Here is a 24,648-nt window from a genome sequence, read left to right on the forward strand (position 1 = left end):
ACTCACTCTCTGTCCTGCTTTGAGCCCTTCTTACCATTTGGTACAAGATGCTCCAGTCTCATCTGGTGCTTTCCCTCCCCCAGCCATGGAATCAACCATTTCTCTAAGAGCCCTGGCTTGTTTTATTGGAGAATGGTATCAAGAAAGTGATATCTGGACACCAGTCCGTTTTAACCTGGTTAAATGAAAATGCAGAACTGGGCTGGCAGGCAGGGCAGCATGGGAAGGAGAAGGGCAAACTGCAGGGCGCAGGGGAGAGGCAAGGGGAGAAACAGCCTCTGCGAGGGAGGCCCCAGGGAGGGCTGCTTGGCTGCTGGATCCTTAGCTGGAGCGCCTGTGGGAAGCTGGGCCTCTGGACTGGCACAGGCAATTTGCCTCTGGGATGTACACCTGGGGGTTGGAGTTGGGAGCGAGGGGGAGAGTTTTATTTATTTATTTTGTAACTATAAGCATCTATTATCTTAAAAATAGTAAGAAAGCAGAAAAAATCTACTTTTCTATTTTTTCTTTAGCAATGTCTACATTTGTGTTTCCTTTTCTCAAACTGAAGACCAGTGGAGGGGATGTGGATGGACTGAGGTGGCCTGCAGCTGGCCACATTCACGGGCAGTGGGTGTCCGCGCAGGGCTCCATCTGCACGGTGGCTCCCAGTCAAGAAATCCTTGGGACTCAGAGGGACAGCAGCTGAAGAGACCGTCTAGATTGGGGCTTTCAAACTCTCCCGATGGCCACCCACAGCACAAATGCATATATATTTTACACCATGACCTACCATACAGACACATATTCAACTTAAAACTTTACAACACCGCATTCACTCTGTGGAAGCCTTGTTTGCCTGTCGTACAGTGGAATTTATTTATTACACCTCTTAAAGTATGGAGCAACATACAATGGAATTTAAATTTAGCTCTCTGAGCAACGGGGAGTCACTGAAGTGCTTCAGTGACATGGCAGAGTTGGGTGCCTTGACTCAGATGAGAGATTCCTATAGCCATAAGGAATCTGGTAGTCCAAATCTGACACTGCACAGTGCTTGGAAGACACGCAGTTAGGTGCCCCAGGTGTGTAAGAGAAAAGCTGCAGTTTCAAGTGAATGGCTGACAGTGGTGGGCAGGCCAGGCAGGAAGGCAGCTGTACCCCATTCCCTGGGACCATCCCACACTTTTCCAATTGAAAAATTCTGATAACTCTGACATGAATAATTCTACACCCCTCCATCTTCTGAGAGGCTGCCCCAGAGAATCCCATCAGGCTTTAAGCCCAAGAACGCAGAGGCCCTGCACCGGGCAAGTGGGCTAGGCATGTTAAGTATATGAGGCGGGGTGTTATGGCGATATGATATGCAGGGCTCTGACCCATAGAGACGCAGGTTCAAATCCTGCCTCTTCCGTGTACAAATTAGGTGACTTTGGGGAGTTAGTGAACTTTGCCCTGGGCTGCAGTTTCCTCACTGTCAAGTGGAGGGGAGAGGGTGTGTGTAAGTTAATGTAAGGACTCGCTCCAACATGATCTCATATTCTCCTTTTGACGTCAGAGAGGTTTGACTTGCACAAGGCTACACAGATGGCAGGTCGCAGAACGAACGAGCCAAGGGGTGGTCGCCAGCTCCGTGACCCCAAGCTCCTTCCGCTACCTCTTCTGGGCCAGGTGAGAAGAGGGGAGCTGGCGCTGCCCCAGCCCGAATTGCGGGACAAGGAGGGCCTGGCCGCAGCCCCAACCTGAAACCTGCGAGGCCGCTACCCTAGGCCCAGAGGCCAGAGTGCGCAGGGATGAGTCACCCGACCCGCCGCGACAGAGACCCCTCCTCCCGGCCCACGCCCAGCCGAGACCTGGTTGCCTAGCAACAAGACATAACATACATAAACAGCTGCGATCCCCTCGGTAACCGCGAGGCCCGCTCCTGGGCTGCCGGCCTTTCCCTGCCCCCCTCTGCGCCCCTCCGCTGGGCCGGCGCGCGGCCGGCCGTGGGAAGGCGGGGCCGCCAGGCTGCCGCCAGGCTCCGCGGAGCGCAGCGTCCGGGGGTGGGGCTTCCGCTGCTGCGCGCCAGCGCCAGCCCCTCCTCCACCCGCACTTTTCTCGCTGCGCCTTGCGTCGCCTGGTGACTCGCCGCAGCCGCACGCCTGGCCGGCGTGGCCCGCCAGGCCTGCTGCCCGCACTCTTGCCCGAGGCTACCGCGGGCAAGGTTATTCTTTTGGGATTCCTCTTAGGGCAGGCACTGAACTTCGGACAGAACATATATTACCTCAGCAGTCCTCACAATGACACAGTAATGTAGGTATTTTCAAATCAGCTCTACTGAAGTTTAATTTGCATACAGCGAAATTCACCCAGTTCAGGTGTACAGTTCGATGAGTTTTGACAACAGCATTGTCTTGAACCACCAACACAATGTTCGTGACAGGGCTTTCGCATCGCCCCCGCAAATCCCTTCCTGCCCCTTTGTGGACAGTCCTCCACCCTTGGCCCCTGGCAATAGATTTTGCCTTTACTAGAGTTTCATATAAATGGGATTTATTAACATATAAGACGTAGTCTTTTGTTTGGCTTCTTTCACTTAGCACAATGCTTCAGGAATTCATTCATGTTATCATTGGTTTGTTCCTTTCTCTGCTAAGCAGCTGATGAGTATTTTGGTTGTTTGGGGCTATTATGAATAAAGCAGACAGGAACATACATACAAGTCTCCGTGTGGACATAGGTTTTCATTTCTCCTGAGGAAATACCAGCAATGGAATTGGTGTTTCATTCAATGGGTATCATTATTATCCCCATTTTACAGATGAACAGTGGGGCCCACTTCTTGGGCTGCCGTCCTTTCCCTGCCCCTCCTCTGTGCCCCCCTTGGGCAGAAATTGAATTGGCAGAAATTCAAAGCCATGACCTCTAGACCAGATGGTCAGTCATACAAAATAGGTATTTTTTTTAGTTGAAAGGTAAATAATTCCTTGGTAAATAATTACCGCATATGGGCTGAATTCAGCTACACTGAGGTTTGTAGCTGGCAGAATAGACTGACACTGAGCACACGTTGCTGAGCACACCATGCACATAGGTCACTGTTGGAGGGCATTTCACCAGGTGATTTCTGCAAGCTTAAGCTGCAGGTCTTCAGGGCTTTTCTTTGGTAAAGTGTTACTACTTTCCTTATGTAATTACTGATTTGAGAGGAGAGACTTTTGAGAGTAAGAATCCTGTTCTTAATCAAGCTTTCATCCACTGGTTCGAATATCTATTGTGAATTCCCAACTCCACCATTCCTTTCACATTTGGTGTTACATTCTTCTGTTAGGGAGAGCTTTCCCCTCTTCCTATGTTTATGTCATTATGTGCTCTAGGATTATTTTATCCTGAGGGACATAATCTATTACTATTATTGTTTTGATGTTCAATGTGTCCTGGAGTTGGCCAGAAGCAGGCCTATTAAACTGACTCCTATGTCTTTATACATGCTCCATTGATTTTTTGGTACTTCCTCACTCACAGGTGTAAGATGTTCCAAGCTCTTCAACTTCTGCACCAGCCCTGGTTCCGTTTAGTGAAGAATGGCATTCTGGAATAAGTTCAGGTGCAAGATGAACTCATTGGAACTGGGATGTCATAGCTTCTAGGCCGCTCCAGGCTGCAGGTTTTTAAGGCAGCAGGTGAGGTACAAGGCAAAGCCTTGAGATTGGACTTGTAAGCCTGGGACGCAGTGTGATCAGGCTGAGGACAGCAGGAATTTATAAATGCACGGAGCTCAGTCTTTGGTTCTCAGGGTGGTAGAACTAGGGTCAGTCTGACCAGGCAGAGCAATTTCTCCACTTAGAAATGCCTCTGTAAATTTCACAGATTTATAACCTCCTGGGGGTGGCATCTTTCAGCTTCTTTTTGCCTTGGCGTGGATTACTTCCATGGCAGAGAACCTGAGAGGCTGGTTCTCTAGGATGGTGGAGGGTCAGGGATAGTGCTGGGGAGGCAGAGAAAGGCTGGTGTCAGGAGCTCCATATGGTGAACTGTGTCTCCCACAGTGATGGAAAACTGCACAGATCTCTCCTTGCACAGACCTCGGCTGTCCTCAGGGCTGTAGCTGGCTGGCTTCTCAGAGAGCCAATGACTGCAGAGAACTCCAAGAACCAGAGAGGTGGTGCTGGGCCTCCTGTGAGCAGAGGTGGGGACAAGTGCTGTCTGTCTCTAGTGGCTCTCACACACCTCACCCCGGTGGCCTCCACCACAGTCCTGGGGACAGGATGCATTTTTCTGTCTTCCAGATGAGAGGCTGAGCCTCAGCCTCAGAGAGTGAGGGTGGCAAGGGCGAGCAGAAATCTCTGCCAACTCTCGTGCTCTTTGTGGTCCAGCCTGGCCAGAGCCGCCTGGCCCAGAGGTAGCAAGGCAGACAATGTGAGGCCACAGGGAGCCCTGCTGAGACTGGTCTTCCCAGGGCCCAGGATGAATGGCACTGCCACCTCTTGGGACACAGACCCTGCCCTGCTGGGCTTCAGCCAGGCTGGCCTATGACAAAGAAGCAATGCCAACCCTTGTGACTGGCCTTGCAGGAACCAGCTGTGGAAGAAGCTGCGTCATGCCGGGATGAGGGGCATGAGGAGCCACAGGATGAAGATGACTAACTTCATTCGTTTCTGTGGTGTGAACCCCTCCATGGTGCCCTGAGGGCTCAGAGTCCTGCACACCAGCCTGGAGAGGGCCTGGGAGGGCTCAGCTCAAGGAAGCCAGTGGTTTCAAGAATGGCAAGGCTGACTGTAGGGGTACAGCCCCCGGTTCTGGAAGGGGCAGCTGGAGTTGGCAAGACAGGGAGTGGCACCCTGGGGCATTAGGCAGTTGGGAGGGACCCTGAAACTGAGAGGAAGAGCCTGCCAGATGGGCTCTGAAGTCGAGTCTGGCTGCTCCACTAGGTGTCCTCAGGGCCTGGTGACAGCCACCTGACCTTCCTCTGTCACTTTTTCCTCATATGCAAAATGAGAATAATAATTCTGCTGACCTACTTCTGAGGATATTTGTGAAAAATAAAACATGGCAAATTAAAGAGGGTGGGGAAAAAGCAAAGAGAGAAGGAAAAAGAGGAACAGGAAGAGAATAAGAAAATAATATAAATAGGAGGAAGGAAAGAAACAGATAATTCTCATCTTGGTATCAAGATGCAGAAACTGGAAGTGAAGAGCAGTCCACCAGGCCTTCCAGAGGTCCCAAGCAGACAGACAACTTCTGAAAAAACAGATTACCATTGTTATCAAGTTGATTTTTATTGATACATAATACTTGTACATTTATGGGCTACATATAATATTTGATATATGCCTACATGTACAATGATCAGAGTATTTAGCATATCCATCATCTTGAACATTTATCATTTCTTTGGGGAACATTTCAAATCTTCTTTTCTAGCTATTTTGAAATATACAATATATTATTGTTAAATGTAGTCACCTTATTGTGCTGTTGAACACTAGAACTTATTCCTTCTAACTGTATGTTTGTACCCACTAACTCTGTGGTCTCCATCCCCCAGGCTGTGGACCGGTGCTGGTCCATGGCCTGTAAGGAACTGGGCGGCACAGCAGGAGGTGAGTAGTGGGCAAGCTAGGGAAGCTTCATCTATATTTACAGCTGCTCCCCATCGCTCGAATCACCACCTGAGCTCTGCCTCCTGTCAGACCAGGGGTGGCACCAGATTCTCATAGGAGCACGAACCCTACTGTAAAGTGCGCATGCGAGGGATCTGGGTTGCGCTCCTTAGGGAACCTAATGCCTGGTGATCTGGGCGGAGCTGAGGCGGTGATGCTGGTGCTGGGAGCGGCTGCAAATGCAGATTATCGTTAGCAGAGAGGTTTGACTGCACAGTAAACGTCATGTGCTTGAATCCTCCTGAAACCATCCTCCCTGACCCCCAGCCCCAGCCCCATCCCCATCCCCCCAGTCTGTAGAAAAATTGTCTCCCATGAATCCAGTTCCTGGTGCCAAAAAGGTTGGGGAACATTACACTAACCAACCTCTCTTCATCTGCCTACTCCCCCAAACCATACACCCTCGGCCCCTCGTAACTATCATTCTACTCTCTACCTCCATGGGGTCAATTTTTTTAGCTCCATGTATGAGTGAGAGAATATGTGACAATTGTATTTCTGTGCCTGGCTTATTTCACTTAATATAATGACCTTCAGTTCCATTCATGTTACTGCACACGACAGGATTTCATTGTTTTTCATGGCTGAGTATTACTCCATTGTGTATATGTACCACATCATCTTTATCCATTCACACATGCTGGACACTTAGGTTGATTCTGTATCTTTGCTATTGTGAGCAGTGCTGCAATAAACATGGGGGCACAGGTATCCCTTTGATATGCTGATTTCCTTTCCTTTGGATAAATACACAGAAGTGAGACTGCTGGGTCATATGGTAGTTTTATTTTTAGTTTTTTGAGAAATATCCATACTGTTTTCCATGATGGCTGTACTAATTTACATATACAACAGCATATAAGAGTTCCCCATTTTTCCGAATTCTTGCCAGCATCTGTTATTTTTTGTCTTTTTGATAATAGGCGTTCTAACTGGAGTGAGATGATATCTCATTGTAGTTTTGATTTGCATTTCCCTAATGAATAGTGATGTTGAGCATTTTTTCATATACTTATTGTTCATTTGTATGCCTTCTTTTTTTTTTTTGAGACAGAGTCTCACTTTGTTGCTCAGGCTAGAATGAATGCCGTGGCGTCAGCCTGGCTCACAGCAACCTCAAACTCCTGGGCTCAAGCGATCCTCCTGCCTCAGCCTCCCGAGTAGCTGGGACTACAGGCATGCGCCACCATGCCTGGCTAATTTTTTGTATATATATTTTTAGTTGGTCAATTAATTTATTTCTATTTTTGGTAGAGACGGGGTCTCGCTCAGGCTGGTTTCGAACTCCTGACCTTGAGCAATCCGCCCACCTCGGCCTCCCAAAGTGTGCTAGGATTACAGGCATGAGCCACCACGCTTGGTCATTTGTATGTCTTCTTAAAAAATGTTTATTCATGTCCTTTGTCTACTTTTTAAATGGGATTATTTGGTTTTTTTTTTACTGTTGAGTTCCTTATATACTCTGGATGTTAGTTCCCTGTCAGATGAGTGGTTGGCAAGTATTTCCTCCCATTCAGCAAGTTATCTCTTTACTTTCTTGCTGGTTTCCTTTGCTATACAGAAACTTTTTGGTTTAATACAGTTCTATTTGTCTATTTATGTTTTTTTTTGTGTGTGTTATTTGATGTCTCAAAGCCTATCTTTTACTATAAAGGTCTGGAAGGCACTAACTTAGATAACTCATATAATTTAAGGACCTTTCAGTCCTTTTCCTAAATAGGAGTTCTCCCTCAACAGTAATCTGTAATATTCTTTTGCTTTGTATCATGAAAGTGAGCAAAATTGGGTAATGCTGTGATGAGGGCTACAGGAGCGGGAAAGGGATGGTTATTCCACGGCAAGTGTGTGAGTTTCATGTGTCAGATTTAAGTTAGCATTGGTGTTTATGTGGTTTTTGTTATCCTGCCTCAAACACTAAGGGCAAAAAGAGATCTCTCTATTGCATTCTCTAGCAGCCAAGAAGTTATCATGAGTTCTATGTCCATTTTATGAGCATCTTTCTTTCTTTTCTTTCTTTTTTTAAAATAAACAATACAAGTTTATTTGGCTCAAAGTTCTGAAGGCTGGGAAGTCTGAGAGTGAGGGGCTGAATGTGGTGAGGGTCTTCTTGCTGTGTTATAACACGGCAGAGACACCCCATGGAGGGAGCAACATCTTTCACTGAAGAAAGAATTAGAATGAAGTTAAAATTTTAAATATATACTCCACTCCAGCTACTCAAAATTGTTTGTAACTATAAGGGAAAAAAGCAAAACTACTTATGCTGTGTTAAGTGAAAAAAGTGGGATGTAAAATAGCATGTATAGGACAGATCACAATGACCTAAAAACTATCTGAAAATGTATCAAAAAATAAAAATCACTGGCACAACAAAAGTTTACACATGGAGAATAAACTGGATGGAAACATAACTACAGAAAGAATGGCAGCTTTTTCTTTTTTCTTGTGTTTTCCATATTTTCTATTGTAAATATGTATGATAATGATAAATATGTAATATATAACTCTAAAGTAAGTTTTGTTCTAGCAACTGATGGATAAAAGAATTAGAGATGATCAAGATCATAGAGAATTCAAGACAATCCTCTATCAGAAATCTTGTCACATTGCTTCTTTCCACACTCAGAAAACTTCGTAGGAATTCCAAACAGCAAAAATCCCACAAATGACTTTTCTGTAAACACTGTACACTTTTAAAAATAAGATTTACCAATGTTTTGCCTCGTGTAACAGTAAAGCGGGTCTCCATTCCAACTGCCCTGCAGGTAACATGTACACACAGGTCACAGGGTGTGCCTTCAGTCGGCTCTGGCTCCCCAAGTCCTGCCTCTTCATGAGCCTCTCAGGGCAGAAACATCGGCTGCTATGCAACGGCCACACGTCCTCCATCCCCTGTATGCTGAGCCAGCTTCTGCTCAAATGTGGCTGGTCAGTGTGTCCATCCCAGGGGCAGCACAGTGATCCCAACTCCTGTGCAAGCACGGCCACGCAACCCAGCTCCAGCCAACGAGATGCTGTTAGGAGCCCATTCAGCTACCAGGAACAGCCATTTACTTCTCTCATGCAAAAGTACAGAGCCCAGTGGTCCAGACTGGAGAAGGAGTTCTGCTCTCAGAGCCACCATCCTGTGTGTGGCCCCATGTCCTCACTCTCCAAGACAGTCTGCTGGTACTCTGGCACAGAAGATGGAGAGAGGAATAAAGACACAAGATAAAAGCAGTGGTCTCTTAAGGAAGGGTTCCTCAATGAAGGTTCAGGATGGATACTTCACTGATCTCCCTTTTGCCAATACTTAGTCTCTTGGCCACATTTAGCTACAAGGGAGGCTGGGGAATAAAAGTTTTATTATGGGGGTCCTATGTGCTCAGCTAAAATTTTATTCTGATGGAAAGAGAAGAATGAACTTGGGGGCACAATTAGCAGCTAGTGCGATTTACAACTGACTTTGCTGCAAAAGCAAAAGGAGCAGTTTGCTTGGGGGGTGGAGGGAGGAGAGTCTAATGGCAAAGATTCTCCTTAATGAAAAGAGAATCCTGAACACAGCTAGCCCCAGATCTTAGTTTCTAATATCATTCTCCAACAAAAGGAACCAGGGCCCTCTGGAGAAATGGCTGATTCTAGGACTGGGGCAGGAGACACTCAAGATGAACCTGGAGCGTTGGTGCCAGAGGTAAGGGCATGCTCAGAAACAAAACAAAACAAACTCCACAACGACTGGAGTATCTTTTTTTTTTTTCTTCTTGAGACAGAATTGCACTCTGTTGCTTGGGCTAGAGTGAGTGCTGTGACGTCAGCCTAGCTCACAGCAACCTCAAACTCCTGGGCTCATGCCATCCTCCTGCCTCAGCCTCCCGAGTAGCTGGGACTGCAGGCATGTGCCACCATGCCCGGCTAATGGAGTGTCTTAAAGGGACACAGGAACCAACTGAAAAAGCTCCTAATGACCAAATGTGGAAAAACTGGAGCAAATAAATAAATAAAATCCAAAAGTAAAAAAATAAAAACACAGCATTGGATTATAACCCAAAGTATAAAATATATGTTTGTGAGTCTGTATTGATATAAATAACTGATTGTATAAGTAAGTAAATGGGGGAGAACAGACAAATATCCTGTGCAAAAGAATTCCTAGTAGTTTATGGGGAGACTTTGTACTTGAGGAGGTGGAGCATAACTCCCCACTCCTTAGGTGTGGACTGTGCATAGTCACTTCCTTGCAGAGCACAGTATGGGAAGAGGGAGAAAGAGTAACTCTACCATGGAGAAACCTGAGAAACCCCACCTCAGCCAGGTGATCAACACCAACAGTCATAAATCATGTGGACAGTATGTACCTGCTATGGTTTGAATGTGTCCCCCAAGGTTCATATGCTGGAAACTTGATCCCTTATGCAGAAGTGTTTGGATTATGAGGGCACCTCACGAATGGATTAATGTCTCGGGAATGGGTTCCTTATAAAAGCTGAGTTTGCCCCCTTGCCCTCCTGCACTTTCTCTTACCCTCTCTTTTCCCTTCCACCATGGGATGACACAGCAAGAAGGACTGCGCCAGATGCTAGCCCCCTAATCTTGGACTTCCCAGCCTCCAGAACTGTGAGAAATAAATTTCTGTTCATTATAAATTACCTAGTCTGTGGTATCCTGTTACAGTAGCACAAAATGGACTAAGGTATCACCCTTGAGTCTTCCCTAAAACACATAACTTCAGTCTAATTATGAGAAAACATTAGACAAATGACAATTGAAGAATACTCTATAAAAATATCTGACCAGGCCGGGCGCGGTGGCTCACACCTGTAATCCTAGCACTCTGGGAAGCCGAGGCGGGTGGGTCATTTGAGCTCAGGAGTCCTGAGACCAGCCTGAGCAAGAGTGAGACCCCGTCTCTACTAAAAAAGTAGGAAGAAATTAGCTGGACAACTAAAAATATATATAGAAAAAATTAGCCGGGCATGGTGGCACATGCCAGTAGTCCCAGCTACTCGGGAGGCTGAGGCAGGAGGATCGCTTGAGCCCAGGAGTTTGAGGTTGCTGTGAGCTAGGCTGACACCATGGCACTCTAGCCAGGGCAACACAGTGACACTCTGTCTCAAAAACAATATATACATATACCTGACCAGTACTACTGAGACCGTCCAGGTCATCAAAACCGAGGCAAGTCAAAAGGAACCTAAGGAGGCATGATGACTAAATGTAGTGTGGTATCCTGGATGGAATCTGAAAACCAAAAAGGGACTTTAGGTAAAACTGAGGAAATCTGAATACAGTATGGACTTTAGTTAATGATTGATCATGTGTCAACCTTGGTTCACTAATTGTGATAAATGTACCATACCAACATAAGATCTTAAAAACAGGGGGAACTGGGTGTGGAGGTATATGGGAACTCTCTGAACTATCTTCTTAATTTTTCTGTAATCTATAACTGTTCTAAAGCCGGGTGCAGTGGCATGCTCCTATAACCCCAGCTACTCTGGAGGGTTGCTTGAGCCCAGGAGTTTTGAGTACAGCCTAGATTAGGTAGTGAGAGCCAGTCTCTCAAAAAAAAAAAAAAAAAAAAAAAACTATTCTAAAGTAAAAAATTTATTAAAACAAGAGATAGAGAAAAAGAGAAATGGGGAAGATCTCCCCCCTTTTCTGTGTGGGAGAGCATGATGTCTGGAGCAGAGGTGGCCATCTTTTGACTTCAGAGATGCCTATTCATGGCCCTAACCAACCTTGGACCCATCTACTGGATTTTTGTTACATGAGAAAATAAACCTGTTTAGGCTGTTTTGGGCCAAGTGTTCATCAAACCTGAATGCAACCCAACCTATACTTTTACATCATTTTCATGGCCACAGCTCTGGTTTAGACCTTCGTCCCCTGACCTGGCTCTTTGGCCTGCTCCAACGCCCTTCCTCATCTCCTCGTGGCTCTTTTCCTTACCTGGCTTCACCCCTGCCCGTATCTCTCCCAACACCCTGTGACCAGCAACTCTCACCATTCCCAGGCAGGGCACATTCCCTCACATTTGCAAGTGTGTACACACTTTGCTCTGCCTGGATGCCCACTCTTCCATCCTTACTTCTCTCAGTGAATATCTACCCCCATTCAAGTTTCAGCTCATGTTGTGTGACAAGCAGGATTCTGACACATCCCTGAAGATCCCTGCCCACTAGTATTCACAGCCTGCATAACTATCGGCACTGTGAATATAATGGATTTTACTCCTATGATTAGGCTATGTTATGTGACACAGTCAACTTTAGGAATAGATTTTTTGGGGTAGGCCTGATCTAATCATATGGACTCTTTAAAAGAAGAGTTTTCCCTAGCTGGTAACAAAAGAGGAAATAAGACATTTGATGTGGGAGGGAGATTTGACATGCATGAAATTCTCCATTGCTAGCTTTGAAGATGGAGGGGGTCATATGGCAAGGAATGTGAGTGGCCCCTAAGAGCCTAAAGCAAGACCAGGAAATCGGAACCTTAATCCTGCAACTACAAAGGAACTGAATTCTGCCAACAACAAGAATCCCTGGAAAACAGTCTTTCCCAGGGCCTTCAACTGACACCTTGATTTCAGCCTTGTGATGCCCTGAGTATAGAACCCAGTCTTGTCCCTGTGCAAATTTCTGATCTACAGAACTGTGAGCTAATAAATATGTGGTGTTTTAAGTCACTAAGTCTGTGGCAGTTTACTATGCAGCAATAGAAAAGGAACACACCATGCCTACTTTCTTCAGTTATCTCTCACTTTCCCAGGCACACCTGTGACATCTTCCTCTCCAATGCTGTGGCCCCTGATACACATCCCTGTTACGGTGCAAGTCACTCTGTATTATAATTACCTGTTTACTTGTCTGCGCTCCTCACAAGATTCTGAGTTTCTGGAAAGTGGGAACTATGTCATTTTATTACTGAGATCCCTGGCACAGTGGAAAGCAAAAAATATTCACTGAATGATGGTTTCATCAAGAAAAAATCCTAAGATCACTAATTTGTAATCATATATACTAACTAAATCAAGGAAACTGGAGATTTAGTATCTAAACAAGAGGAAAAGTCATCAATATAAAAAGAGAATGGCAAAAAAGAAAGAATAGCTACTACAAATATACACATAGGGTGTTTCTTAGGAACTCAGAAGTGAATGAAGTCCTTAGGTATGATAGGTGAGGGAAGGGAGTGGAGGAGTAAGCAGAGGTATGAGGAAAAATCTATCTCTAGATTCCTTAGGAAACAAACAAGTAGTTATTGAATGCCTGCTATGTGGTCAGGCCAGGAACTGTGGAGAACAAGGCAGAAGTTTAAGATTTAAAAGCTAACCTCAAGGATTCTGAGGCCCTCCTTCTATAGAAAATAGGTCTTAGAATGTTAGATTTAAAAGGAATCTTAAAGACCTTGAGATTTATGTGTATATAAGCTTAAAAGTTCTGCACTTTTTAAACAAGTGAGAGCAAACTGATTTTCCATTTAGCTCTGTATTTTTAAGGTGTGCATCCTTGTTCCTGTGCCTTTGACACCTTTGCTAATGGGCCTGTAATAAAAATTCCTGGAAGGAGACCCAGATATTTTGATATTACACAAAACCTTCTCCCTCAGTCCCTGCCCCTCAGGCGCCAGCTCCCATGACTGCTCGGCCATAGGGCACCCCAGCTGGGGCAGGTCCTTACTTATGGGCCCAGTGGGCGCCACACCCATCTTTCCTATTCCAAGTGCTGGAGTGGAAATGTGCCTGGAATGTGAAGGAAGGGGTGGGATCCAGAATGTAACCAGAAACCAAGCATAGGTTGAACAGAGAAAATTGGTACAGGAGCTGTAAGGAGTATTTCAGGAAAGGCGAAAACATAGGGTGGGAATGGGTCAGAATAACCCAGAGTAAAAACCTGAATGGGTGAGAATAGCCCAGGGTAAAAACCTCGGAATGCAGGTTACTTACACCACAGAGGGCCTCCCATTCTAGCTTGGTTGATTTGCATTTTATCCTGTGGGCAGTGGGGAGCAAAGGATTTGTGAAAGGGATTGAGGTTTTACTCTGCCATGAGCTTTGCGGGTGCGGTGTCAACGCATCTATTAAACTGGACAAGCAATACTTTCTGGGCCCACCGATGTATACAACCATTGGTCGATGGCGATAAGAACTAAACAGAAAACGTAGCCAGTCGCCAGGGAGGTGGCGGTTTAAGGCTAGGTGGCAAACCTACAGTAATTTCCAAAATCCTTTAGAAAAACAGACTGAAACTGGATGCACAAATTAAGAAACAGATGGCTTTTCGCCTTACAAACGACTTGCCATGACTGGGCGCCGGTCGCCGCCCCTCCCGCAGTCCGGCCGGCCTTCCGCTCGGACGTCCGGGACCGCGCACTCCGCAAGCGCGCCGGGCCAGGTGCGCGCGCGGCGCACTCGGACAGCGTAGCCTGCGTGGAGACCGGGCGGCGCCGCGCCGGGCCGAGCCGACTGGGAATCCCCGCGCCGCTCGGCGGGCGGGGCCGGGCGTGCGTGGGCGCAGCGGTACTGCGCAGGCGCAGGCACGCTTTTCCCGGCCGGGCGCGCCCCCGCGGCGGGTTCCGTTCCCGGCGGGCGGACGGCCGCGCGCACGAGTGAGCAGCCGTGACGTGCGCCGCGCTACGCCCGACGTCACGGGTGCGTGTGTAGTGGCGGCCGGGCTGCCCTCCGCGGCGGCGCCTGGTGAAGGTGTCGCGGCCGCTGGACGCAGCCTCCAGGGGGTCGCACGGCCCACGGCGGCGACGAGGACGACGACGCGAACGCCCGGTGCCGCCACCGCGCAGTCGCCGCTGCCGCCTCTTCGCTGGTCTCTGGCGGCGCCGGCCCGCGGCTTCCTCCTTTTCCTGCCCTGCTCCCCGCGGGCCTCAGGGCCGCGGCGGCGAGAAGCACCGAGGGCGCCCAGAAGACCCGGCCGGCCGCGACGGCCCACGCGCCCACCACCCCGCCCGGCCCGGGCTCCATGTGAAGGAGGGACGGGCCTGCCCCGCCGGCCGGCGCCCGACTCCTCGCGCGCCCCTCCGGCCCCCGGGGACCCCGCGGTCTCCCCCGACCAGGGCCCGGGTGACAGGCCGCGCGGGGACGGAGGGGCGGGCTCGGCGGCGGCGGCCGCTCCTCGGGCCTGTGGCCCTCTACGTCCCCGCGGAACGGCCGGTACGTGCGCGCGCGCGGGCGTGTGTGTGTTGGGGGTGGGGGGACCGGGCACCGCGGGGAGGGGGTGGCGGCGGCCTGTGCGTTGCTCGGGAGCCGGAGATTTCTTTGGGTTATTGCCCGACTCCTGCAGGGTGGACCTCGGGGCCCCTGCATCCCATCCCGACGCCCAGGTCGGCGAGAAGTAGGCGGCTGGGCTGTGTAGCTGTCAGACACATGCTCTGCAGGGATTTTAGAAGGAGGGTTGCAGCTGGTCCTTGGGATAAAGCAGAAATATTACATTTAGTAAGTGAAAAAGTGCTTGTCCTTGCACCGGCAGTATGTGATAATCTATGGATTAGATTGTTTTCCCCTTCTCTCTTCACGGAGCATTCAGTTAGTATTTACTGTGCTTTTACTCTGCTACTCTGCTCTGAGCAGTTGTCGTGTATTATCTCGTTTCATCTTCCCAGCCCAGTGAGGAGGGTACGGTGGCTCCCCGTTTTACACATGGAAAATTGAGGCTCAGCTGAAGACATTTGTCCAAGGTCATGCAGCTAGTAAGGCTTGATTCAAATATGCAGATGTGTTTTTGTAGGACTGTATTTCTACATCTTGCAAAAATATGTGAGGAAAATGGAACTAGCTGGACACTTTCTTCTTAGGGGTACATTCTAAACACATTTGTAGATACAGTTTACTTTTCCGTAACATAGGCTGTTTGATGTGTTTTGCTGCAGTCTAGTCATTTTCTTGGCTTTTTAAAGAAATTGCCTTTAAAAAATAGCTCCAGGCACCTTTACTCTTTAAGTAGTAGGACTGGACAGAAAAAATTTCCCCGTACAAAAAAAGAAGAAATATATTTGGTAAAAATGCACATATCTTGAAAACTTACGATTTTTTTTATTGTAGTTCTTTTTTGGAGACAGAGTCTCACTTTTTTGCCCAGGCTAGAGTGAGTGCCGTGGCATAAGCCTGGCTCACAGCAACCTCAATCTCCTGGGCTCAGTGATCCTGCTGCCTCAGCCTCCCGAGTAGCTGGGACTACAGGCATGCGCCACCATGCCCGGCTAATTTTTTCTATATAAGTTGGGCAATTAATTTCTTTCTATTTATAGTAGAGACGGGGTGTCACTCTTGCTCAGGCTGGTTTCGAACTCCTGACCTCGAGCAATCCGCCCGCCTTGGCCTCCCAGAGTGCTAGGATTACAGACGAGAGCCACCGCTCCTGGCCTTATTGTAGTTCTTGATGCATACAGGGAACTTGCAGTTGGGTTATTTGCTTGAGATTTCCTTACTGCAAAATTTGTTGCAGGATTCTGTGGCACTGTCAACACACTTAGTAATTTATGCATTGTCTTATGCAGTATTTCTGAGCTCAATGTCAAAATTTAATGTGTAGAATATTGTAGAAAGTTATCTTTTGATGTGATTTTTTTTCAATTATGTGGAGTTTTACCAAGCAGTAAAGTTTTATAAGCTAACTGAAAAGTCTCGTTTTAATATTGGCCTATACTATTTTTTTAAACTATGATTATTGAAAAAATAAAGAGCCAGAGCACTTTACAGAAGAAAATGTTGATAAATTTCATTGAGTAATTGAAGCTTCAGGCATAGTTGCAAATGTTTAAGAAATTTATTGATGCCCAGTTATAGTACTCTATAATTTTGTTAGTATATTGTCAGGCTGAAGAAAATTTGTAATTGAATGTCTTTGTAATATCCGTGCAGAAAAGGTCAAATTACAGCATTATCCTGTTGGTGATTCACAGATTGATTTGTTGTTTGGTTAAAATCAGTTGACTCTTGTTGAATTATGTTGAATATGATATCTTTATAGAAAGGTTATGAAGGCATACTCCTCCATGTGTCTGTTTTGAGAGAACTAGCTGTTACAGGCTTATCTTAAATAAGATAAGGTTACATTATAGATTGAATATTTAAAGCAATGATTTAGGTGGAACTTTTGTTTCTAGTTAGCTTTATTGCTCCCAAAGGGGTAAACTACATTTAATAGATGCTGTATTAAAACGAAGTTACGTTTGTTACTCTATGTTTCCTACAGCTTTGGTTTCAGGTTGATTTTTTTTTCTTGTACAATTGGAGCTCTCTAGCATCCACCCCAACTTTTTATTATGAAACAATTTCAAGCATATAGAAAATTTGTTATAGTAAACACCCATATGATCACCCTCTAGATGCAACATTTGTTGCTATCTTGCCACATTTACTTTGTCTATAAATATATTAATATGTACAGACATACCTTGGAGATATTACGGATTCAGTTTCAGAGGATTCAGTTTCAGACCACCGCAATAAAGTGAATGAAGTGAGGCACACTAATTTTTAGTTTTGTAGTACATATAAAGTTATGTTTATACTATACTGTAGTCTCTTAAGTGTGCTATCCCATTATGTCTAAAAAAAAGTACATGTCTTAATTTAAAAATACTTTATTGCTAAAAAATGCTAATGATTTTCTGACCCTTTAGCGAGTTGTGATCTTTTTGCTGGTGGAGGGTTTGCCTCCACGTTGATGGCTGCTGACTGATCAGGGTGGTGGTTGAGGTGGCTGTGGCAGTTTCTTAAAATAAGACAACAGTGAAGTTTGCCGCACTGATTGACTCTTCCTTTCACAAGAGATTTCTCTGTAGCATGCAACGCTGTTTGGTAGCATTTTACTCACAGTAGAACTTCTTTCAAAACTGAAGTTAGTCCTCTCAATCCCTGTTGCTGTTTTGTCAACTGAGTTCGTGTAATATTCTAAATCCTTTGTTGTCCTTTCAACAATGTTCTCGGCATCTTCACCAGAAGTATATTCCATCTCAAGAAACTGCTTTCTTTGCCAATAAGCAGCTCCTCATCCATTCAGGTTTTCTCATGCGATTGCAGAAATTCACTCACACCTTCAGGCTCCACTTCTAATTCTAGTTCTCTTGCTCTTCCACCACATCTGCAGTTTCCTTCACTGACGTCTTGAACCCCTCAGAGTCATCCATGAGGGCTGCAATTAACTTCTTCCAAACTCCTGTTGAAATGTTGGTATTTTGACCAATTCCCATGAATCACAAATGTTCGTAATGGCATCTAGAATGATGAATCCTCTACAGAAGGGTTTCAGTTTGCTTTGCCTGGATCCATCAGAAGAATCAGTCACTGTGTGTGGCAGCTACGCTCTTACAAAATGTATTTCTTTTATTTTTGTTTTTGTTTTGTTTTGTTTTGTTTTTGAGACAGAGTCTCGCTTTGTTGCCCAGGCTAGAGTGAGTGCCACGGCGGCGTCAGCCTAGCTCACAGCAACCTCAAACTCCTGGACTCAAGCAATCCTGCTGCCTCAGCCTCCTGAGTAGCTGGGACTACAGGCATGCGCCACCATGCCCGGCTAATTTTTTCTATATATATTAGTTGGGCAATTAATTTCTTTCTATTTATAGTAGAAACGGGGTGTCACTCTTGCTCAGGCTGGTTTCAAACTCCTGACCTCGAGCAATCCGCCCGCCTTGGCCTCCCAGAGTGCTAGGATTACAGGCGTGAGCCACCTCGCCCAGCCCAAAATGTATTTCTTAAATAGGAGGAACTGAAAGTTAAAACGATTCCTTGATCCATGGGCTGCAGAATAGATGTGTTAGCAGGCATGAAAACAACATTAATCTTGTACATCTCCATCTGAGCTCATGGGTGACCAGACGCATTGTCAATAAGCAGTAATATTTTGAAAGGAATCTTTTCTTCTGAGCAGTAGGTCTCAACAGTGCACTTAAAATAACAGTAAGTAAACCATACTGTAAACAGAAGTGCTGTCATCTAGCACATTTGTTGTTTTATTTCAGAGTACAGGCACAGTAGATTTAGCATAATTCTCAAAGGCCCTAGGGCTTTTGGAATGGTAGATGAGTGCTGGCTTCAACTTACGGTCACCAGCTGCATTAGTGCCTACCTAGAGAGTCAGCCTGTCCTGTGAAGCTTTGAAGCCAGGCACTGACTTCTCATCTCTAGATACAGATGTCCAAATGCCATTTTCTTCCAGTACAAGGCTGTTTCCTCCCCACTGAAAATCTTTCGTTTAATGTGGCCACCTTCTTCACTTATCTTAGCTAGATCTTCTGGATAACTTGCTGCAGCTTCTACATTGGCACTTGCTGCTTCACCTTGCTCTTTGATGTTCTGGAGATGGTTTCTTTCCTTAAACCTCACGAACCAGCCTCTGCTAAGCTTCAGACTTTTCTTCTGCAGCTTCCTCATCTCTCTCAGCCTTCACAGAATTGAAGATAGTTAGGGCCTTGCTCTGGATTAGATTTTGGCTTAAGGAAGTATTGCACCTGGTGTGATGTTCTATCCACACCACTAGAACTTTATCCATATCAGCAAGAAGGCTGTTTTGCTTTCTTATCATACAACATCCTTTCCTCACTGAGCTTAGTCGTTTCTAGCTTTGATCTAAAGTGAGAGATGTATGATTCTTCCTTTCGCTTGAACCCTTCATTAGAGGCCATTGTAGGGTTATTAATTTCAGTATTATTGTGTCTCACAGAGTAGGGAGACTTGAGGAGAGGGAGAGCTGGATGGTGGCACAGTCAGAACACACACAACATTTATTGATTAGGTTTGCCATCTTAAATGGATGTGGTTCATGGTAACATCAAACAATTTCAATTGTATTAATAACATCAAAGGTCACTGATCACTGTGACACATCTAATAATGAAGAGGTTTGAAATATTGCAAGAATTACCAAAAGGTGATACTGAGATACAAAGTGACTACATGCTGTTAGAAAAATGACACCAAAAGATTTGCTGGATGTGGAGCTTCCACAATCCTTTAATTTGTAAAAAACATAATATTTGCTAAGTGAAATAAAACAAGGCATACATGTATTGAAAGGAAAAACTTTCAACCTAGAAATCTAGACCCTGGAAATATGTCTTTGAAAAATAAAGGAGAAATAAAAATGTTTCCAGATATAAAAATACCAAACACAAAAAACCTGTGAAGCATAATAAAGGGAAGTGCAATAAGACAAGATATATCTGGGTATTATTTTTAGCTAAAGCATTTGGAACTAAACTGTAGACATCATGACACCCCTAAATATGTGAGCATGCATCTCCTGAAGACAAGGACATTTTCTTACATAGCGAAAATAGCATTATTGTTCATTTTCTTTGCTGTAGTAATTCTCTAGTGTACTCTAAAATCCACCCATATTTAAATCTCCCTTTTGGACTGAACTTTTATGGCTCTTTTCACCCATCCCCACCAAACCAGGATTCCATCAAAATTTATTCATTGCATGTGATTGTTAAGTCTTTTTGATCTCTTCTATCTAAACAGCTCTTTCCCCTTTTAAAATGACATTGGGCCGGGCGTGGTGGCTCATGCCTGTAATCCTAGCTCTCTGGGAGGCCGAGGCGGGCGGATTGCTCGAGGTCAGGAGTTCGAAACCAGCCTGAGTAAGAGCAAGACCCTGTCTCTACTATAAATAGAAAGAAATTAATTGGCCAACTAATATATATAGAAAAATTAGCCGGGCATGGTGGCGAATGCCTGTAGTCCCAGCTACTCGGGAGGCTGAGGCAGGAGGATTGCTTGAGCCAGGAGTTTGAGGTTGCTGTGAGCTAGGCTGACGCCATGGCACTCACTCTAGCCTGGGCAACAAAGCGAGACTCTGTCTCAAAAAAAAAAAAAAGACATTGGAAGAGATCAAGACAGTTGTCTCATAAAATGACTTACATTTTGGATTTTTCAGATTTTCTCTGCTTGTGTCATTTAGCTTGTTCCTGTATTCCCCCTATACTAGCTTTTAATTGCAAACTAGCATTTAGTTTCAAATTAAACATTTTGGGCAAGGTTACCTAATAAGTGATTCTGTATACTTCATATGCCTCTCATCAAGAGACATATATGGTCCAGTCCCACTGTGATGCTAAATTTGATGACTTAGTTGAGGGGATTAAGGTAAGGTATATTTTCCTCACTGCAATTAGCAAGTAATCTGTGGCATGGTAAATTAGCACTGTGGTTACAATCTGTTCTCCAAATAATCTTTTACCTAAAAGTTTATAGTATCTTCTGCTAATCCTTGTCAGGTTAACTTTTAAATTTCAGTGTTAATCTTTTGTTAGTCTACAGATGGAAACAAAATCACAGGAATTGTAAAATATCCTTCGTGGCAAAGTTAATACAAGTCTGATTTTGTGATTTTTTTTTTTTAAAGTTTTCAATGATAAATTTAAGATATCTCTTGTAATGAATTTTAAAAGAAACCTGGCTTGAGAAGAATGAAAAAATTTCAATGCCTGTCTTTTTCTGTAATCTTAAGAAATGTGTTTAAATATTTCCTATCCTACATTTATTGTACAGGAATAGGCAGAAATACAATGTAAAGGAATGGTGGCTCTACTGAAATACATGTTGAGAAAATTGTTTGTTTTCTGGTGGAATGGCAGAAGTACTGGATTGAGACTCAGAAATTAGGATTCTAGTCCTCACTCTACCACTATGTGAAGTTCAATAATTACAAGTTTTTAAACTTTACTCCATGTTCTCATTTCATAGTGATTGTGTTGGTAAACATTTATGAATAAAGAATGAATTTATGATAATGAAGTAAGTTGCTTACTTTTAGAAGTGAACCTCATTTTTATTAAGCCAAATGTAAATGTATGTAATATAAAATTGAATTTATTTCCCAACTAATTAGCATTTAGTAGGTGACTGTTTTAAAGGAGGTTTAATAGTAGGATTTCCTTAAGTAACATGTTCTCTATTAAAAATATGACATTTAGGCTGGGCGAGGTGGTTCACACCTGTAATCCTAGCACTCTGGGAGGCTGAGGCGGGAGGATCATTTGAGCTCAGGAGTTGCGAGACCAGCCTGAGCCAGAGCGGGATCCCGTCTCTATTAAAAAAAAAATAGAAAGAAATTAGCTGGACAACTAAAAAAAAAAAAATATATATATATATATACACACACTATTAGCCAGGCATGGTGGCGCATACCTGTAGTCCCAGCTACTCAGGAGGCTGAGGCAGGAGGATCACTTGAGCCCAGGAGTTTGAGGTTGCTGTGAGCTAGGCTGACGCCATGGCACTCTAGCCTGGGCAACACAGTGAGACTCTGTCTCAAAAAAAAAAAAAAAAAAGACATTTAATTCATGAAACAGTTTACATGAAGTTTTCCCACACATCTAGCATATAATTGTCTTGTCTGTGGTGGAGCTAGGACTTCAATATAGGCAATCTGGCTCCAGAATTTGTGCTCTTGCTGCTTTTCTTGTTTTATCAGGGCAATGAGAAAATTGGATTTGTAATATTCACCAAGTAATATAAAAAAAATCATTCTTCAGTATTTATATCATTCATTGAGTATCTACTGTGTTTCCCTGAAAATAAGACAGGGTCTTATTTTCCTTATATTCCTTTTATTTTTCCTCAAGACACCCTATGGCTTATTTTCAGGGGATGTATTATTTTCCCCTCAAAACTTCAGCTTGCAGCACACACAGCATGCACACACAGCATGGCCGGGACCTGACAGGGGGAGCTGACCTTGTTGGTGGGGCTACCCGCACCTTTCTGGTCACCTCTGGGATAGTAGCTGTCATGATGGGGCAGATGAGAAGGACGAAATACATGGGTTGTGCAGATATGCTGCGTGGCCACGCCCATCACTAGGTCTTATTTTCAGGGTAGGGCTTATATTGTGCAAATGCTTAGAAATCCTGCTAGGGCTTATTTTATGGGTAGGTCTTATTTTCAGGGAAACATGATACTATGTACCAGGTGGGGAGGGTACTTGGAGATACCTTGAAGAGTAGGTAATAGTTGGACTAAATTAACAAACGCTACACGTTAACCGACTGTGCTTATGTTTATTGGAAAAATTTAAAAACACAGAAAAGATAATGAAGAAAAACAAGGTAGTGTATAGCTAAGATAAGAGTACAAGGCGAGGAGCCAAATGAGTCTCAGATCATATTTTAACCTAAGTGTCGCTCGCTTTATCTATAAAATAGGGATTATACTACCTGATAGGTTTGTTATGTGGTTTAAATGATATGTTTAGGACAATGCCTAGCATCTAATTTTTTAAAAAACTATTAGTTATTATAAAAGTCTCTAATAATCCACGTAGATCATGCCTATTTTGGTGTACATAGAAGCTCTTTTACTTAATGTGATTGGGACCATGGTATTCAATTTAATTAAATATTAACATAAAGGGATTAAAATAAATTTTTATCTTTATTTTGCTTAAAAAAACAGATGTAAAGCAGTCTATGATCCACTTTGTGTTGGATGATTTGCCCCCTAGTCTTTCACAATCGATTTCCTATACCTGATTTAGCAATAATTTTTTTGTAACTAGCCTTTGAGTCTTTCTAAATGTTCAGCTTCGTTTTCATGAGAAAAATGAAAAAAAGAGAAACAATTCTCTTTTCAACATTCACAATTTCATTGACTTGTATAATATTTAATTAAGCTATATAATTACAACAAATGTATGAACAATTCTTGGTAAGTTGAGAGCAGAAATATACTGGTTTGATAAAAAATAAGTTTAAGTGGTTTAGTAATTTACTGGAAGCCTTTCTAGACAGACTGGAGAGTGTTGGTTAATTTGCCAAATTAGTCTGTTAAACAGGTTGGATAAGAGAAAATATTGCCTTGCCTTCTAGTATTTCTGAATATATGGATGGATGTATTGTACAGATATTTAAACAAAAAATTCAAGGCTACCTAATCATAATATGTCAGTTTTGTTTCAGCTCTCTCAAGTTTTTAAAAATTTGTGCCTTTGGTATTTCTTTATGAAGCAGTGGTACAGTGGACAAGTCAGAGTTTGTAGGTGTATCTGAGAAGCCAGGTATGCCCAGCTGCTAAAGTGGTACCACGACCAGTAGAAAGTCTGTGAAGAGCTATCACCCCTTCATAGCTAACTCTTCTGTGGTTCACAGGCAAGCTTTTGGTGGTGGACCTGGGGCTGCTGTTTGGTCAGCAGGCTTGGCAATCAGGAAGAAGAGCTGTATGCAGAGTAGAGCAGAGACATGGAGGAATTTGCTGGCAATGCTGTATTTCTGTATCTAACCATAATCTTCAGAGAGTATTTTTGTTCCTTTGGCCAACTCTCACCTGAGACCCCATGAGTAGAGGGTTCTGCGAAATGTAGTTTGAACTTAACCAAGTTGTGGCAGTCCACAGTGATAACAGATCTAGGCTCATACTAATGTGAGAGAGCAAGTTGCTTAAGCTCTCCAAACCTTTCAGGAAATAGGGAGATAATATTAGAATCTACCATATAGAATTGTTGTGAAGATTAACTGAATTGTTTATAAAGTTCTTACTATCAGTGTCAGCATAATACAAGACATTATAAATAGTAGCTTTTATTAGTGGTAATTACAGTAATGAGATGAGATTGAGAAATAGGAAAGGTTATTTTTTAAAAAATGGGGGAGAGGGAAGAGAGAAGATGAGTGGAGATAAGAATAAAGTAGAAGACATAGTTTCTGTATCTGTATTTGAGAATATTGTAGTCTAGGTGCAGAGAGCACATGTAAATCTATGGAATAGTTAGGAAACTAATATATGAGGTAATATCCTTTAAGAAAGATGACTCTGCCATGATGAGTGGAGAGATAGCAAGTGCTGTCATCCCAGTGTAGTTAGGGTAAAGCGATAATATATGTGAAATGCTTAGCACACTGACAGTCCACAGATGATAATTCTTTTCCATTATCATTTATACTGTCAACGGAAAAGAAGCCAAACTCTGTAAAATAATTTTAAAGAGATTTATTCTGAGCCAAATTTGAGAACCATGACACAGAGCCATGCCCAAAAAGCCTTGAGCAAGTGGATTCACTTGGGTTACAGTTTGGTTTTATACATTTCAGGGAG

General features: G+C 44.1%; 1 protein-coding gene and 1 long non-coding RNA gene across 3 annotated transcripts in view; one reads left to right on the forward strand and one right to left on the reverse strand.

The window, feature by feature from the left end:
* Positions 1 to 6,656: 6,656 nt before the first annotated feature.
* LOC105857547 (uncharacterized) lies at positions 6,657 to 14,125 on the reverse strand. The gene is made up of 2 exons (XR_012920524.1): positions 13,892 to 14,125; positions 6,657 to 8,797 (listed from the first exon to the last, which is right to left on the reverse strand). It is a non-coding gene; the product is annotated as an uncharacterized LOC105857547 (long non-coding RNA).
* Positions 14,126 to 14,255: 130 nt separating this feature from the next.
* The window catches only part of MAP3K2 (mitogen-activated protein kinase kinase kinase 2), a 69,123-nt gene continuing 58,730 nt past the window's right edge, over positions 14,256 to 24,648 (forward strand). For both annotated transcript variants that reach the window (XM_020288543.2, XM_012739950.2), the window contains exon 1: positions 14,256 to 14,766. The gene's annotated coding sequence lies outside the window, so the exon portion shown is untranslated. The remainder of the gene's footprint in view (positions 14,767 to 24,648) is intronic.

Source organism: Microcebus murinus, chromosome 8 (genome assembly GCF_040939455.1).
Source record: "Microcebus murinus isolate Inina chromosome 8, M.murinus_Inina_mat1.0, whole genome shotgun sequence".
NCBI classification, from domain to species: domain Eukaryota; kingdom Metazoa; phylum Chordata; class Mammalia; order Primates; family Cheirogaleidae; genus Microcebus; species Microcebus murinus.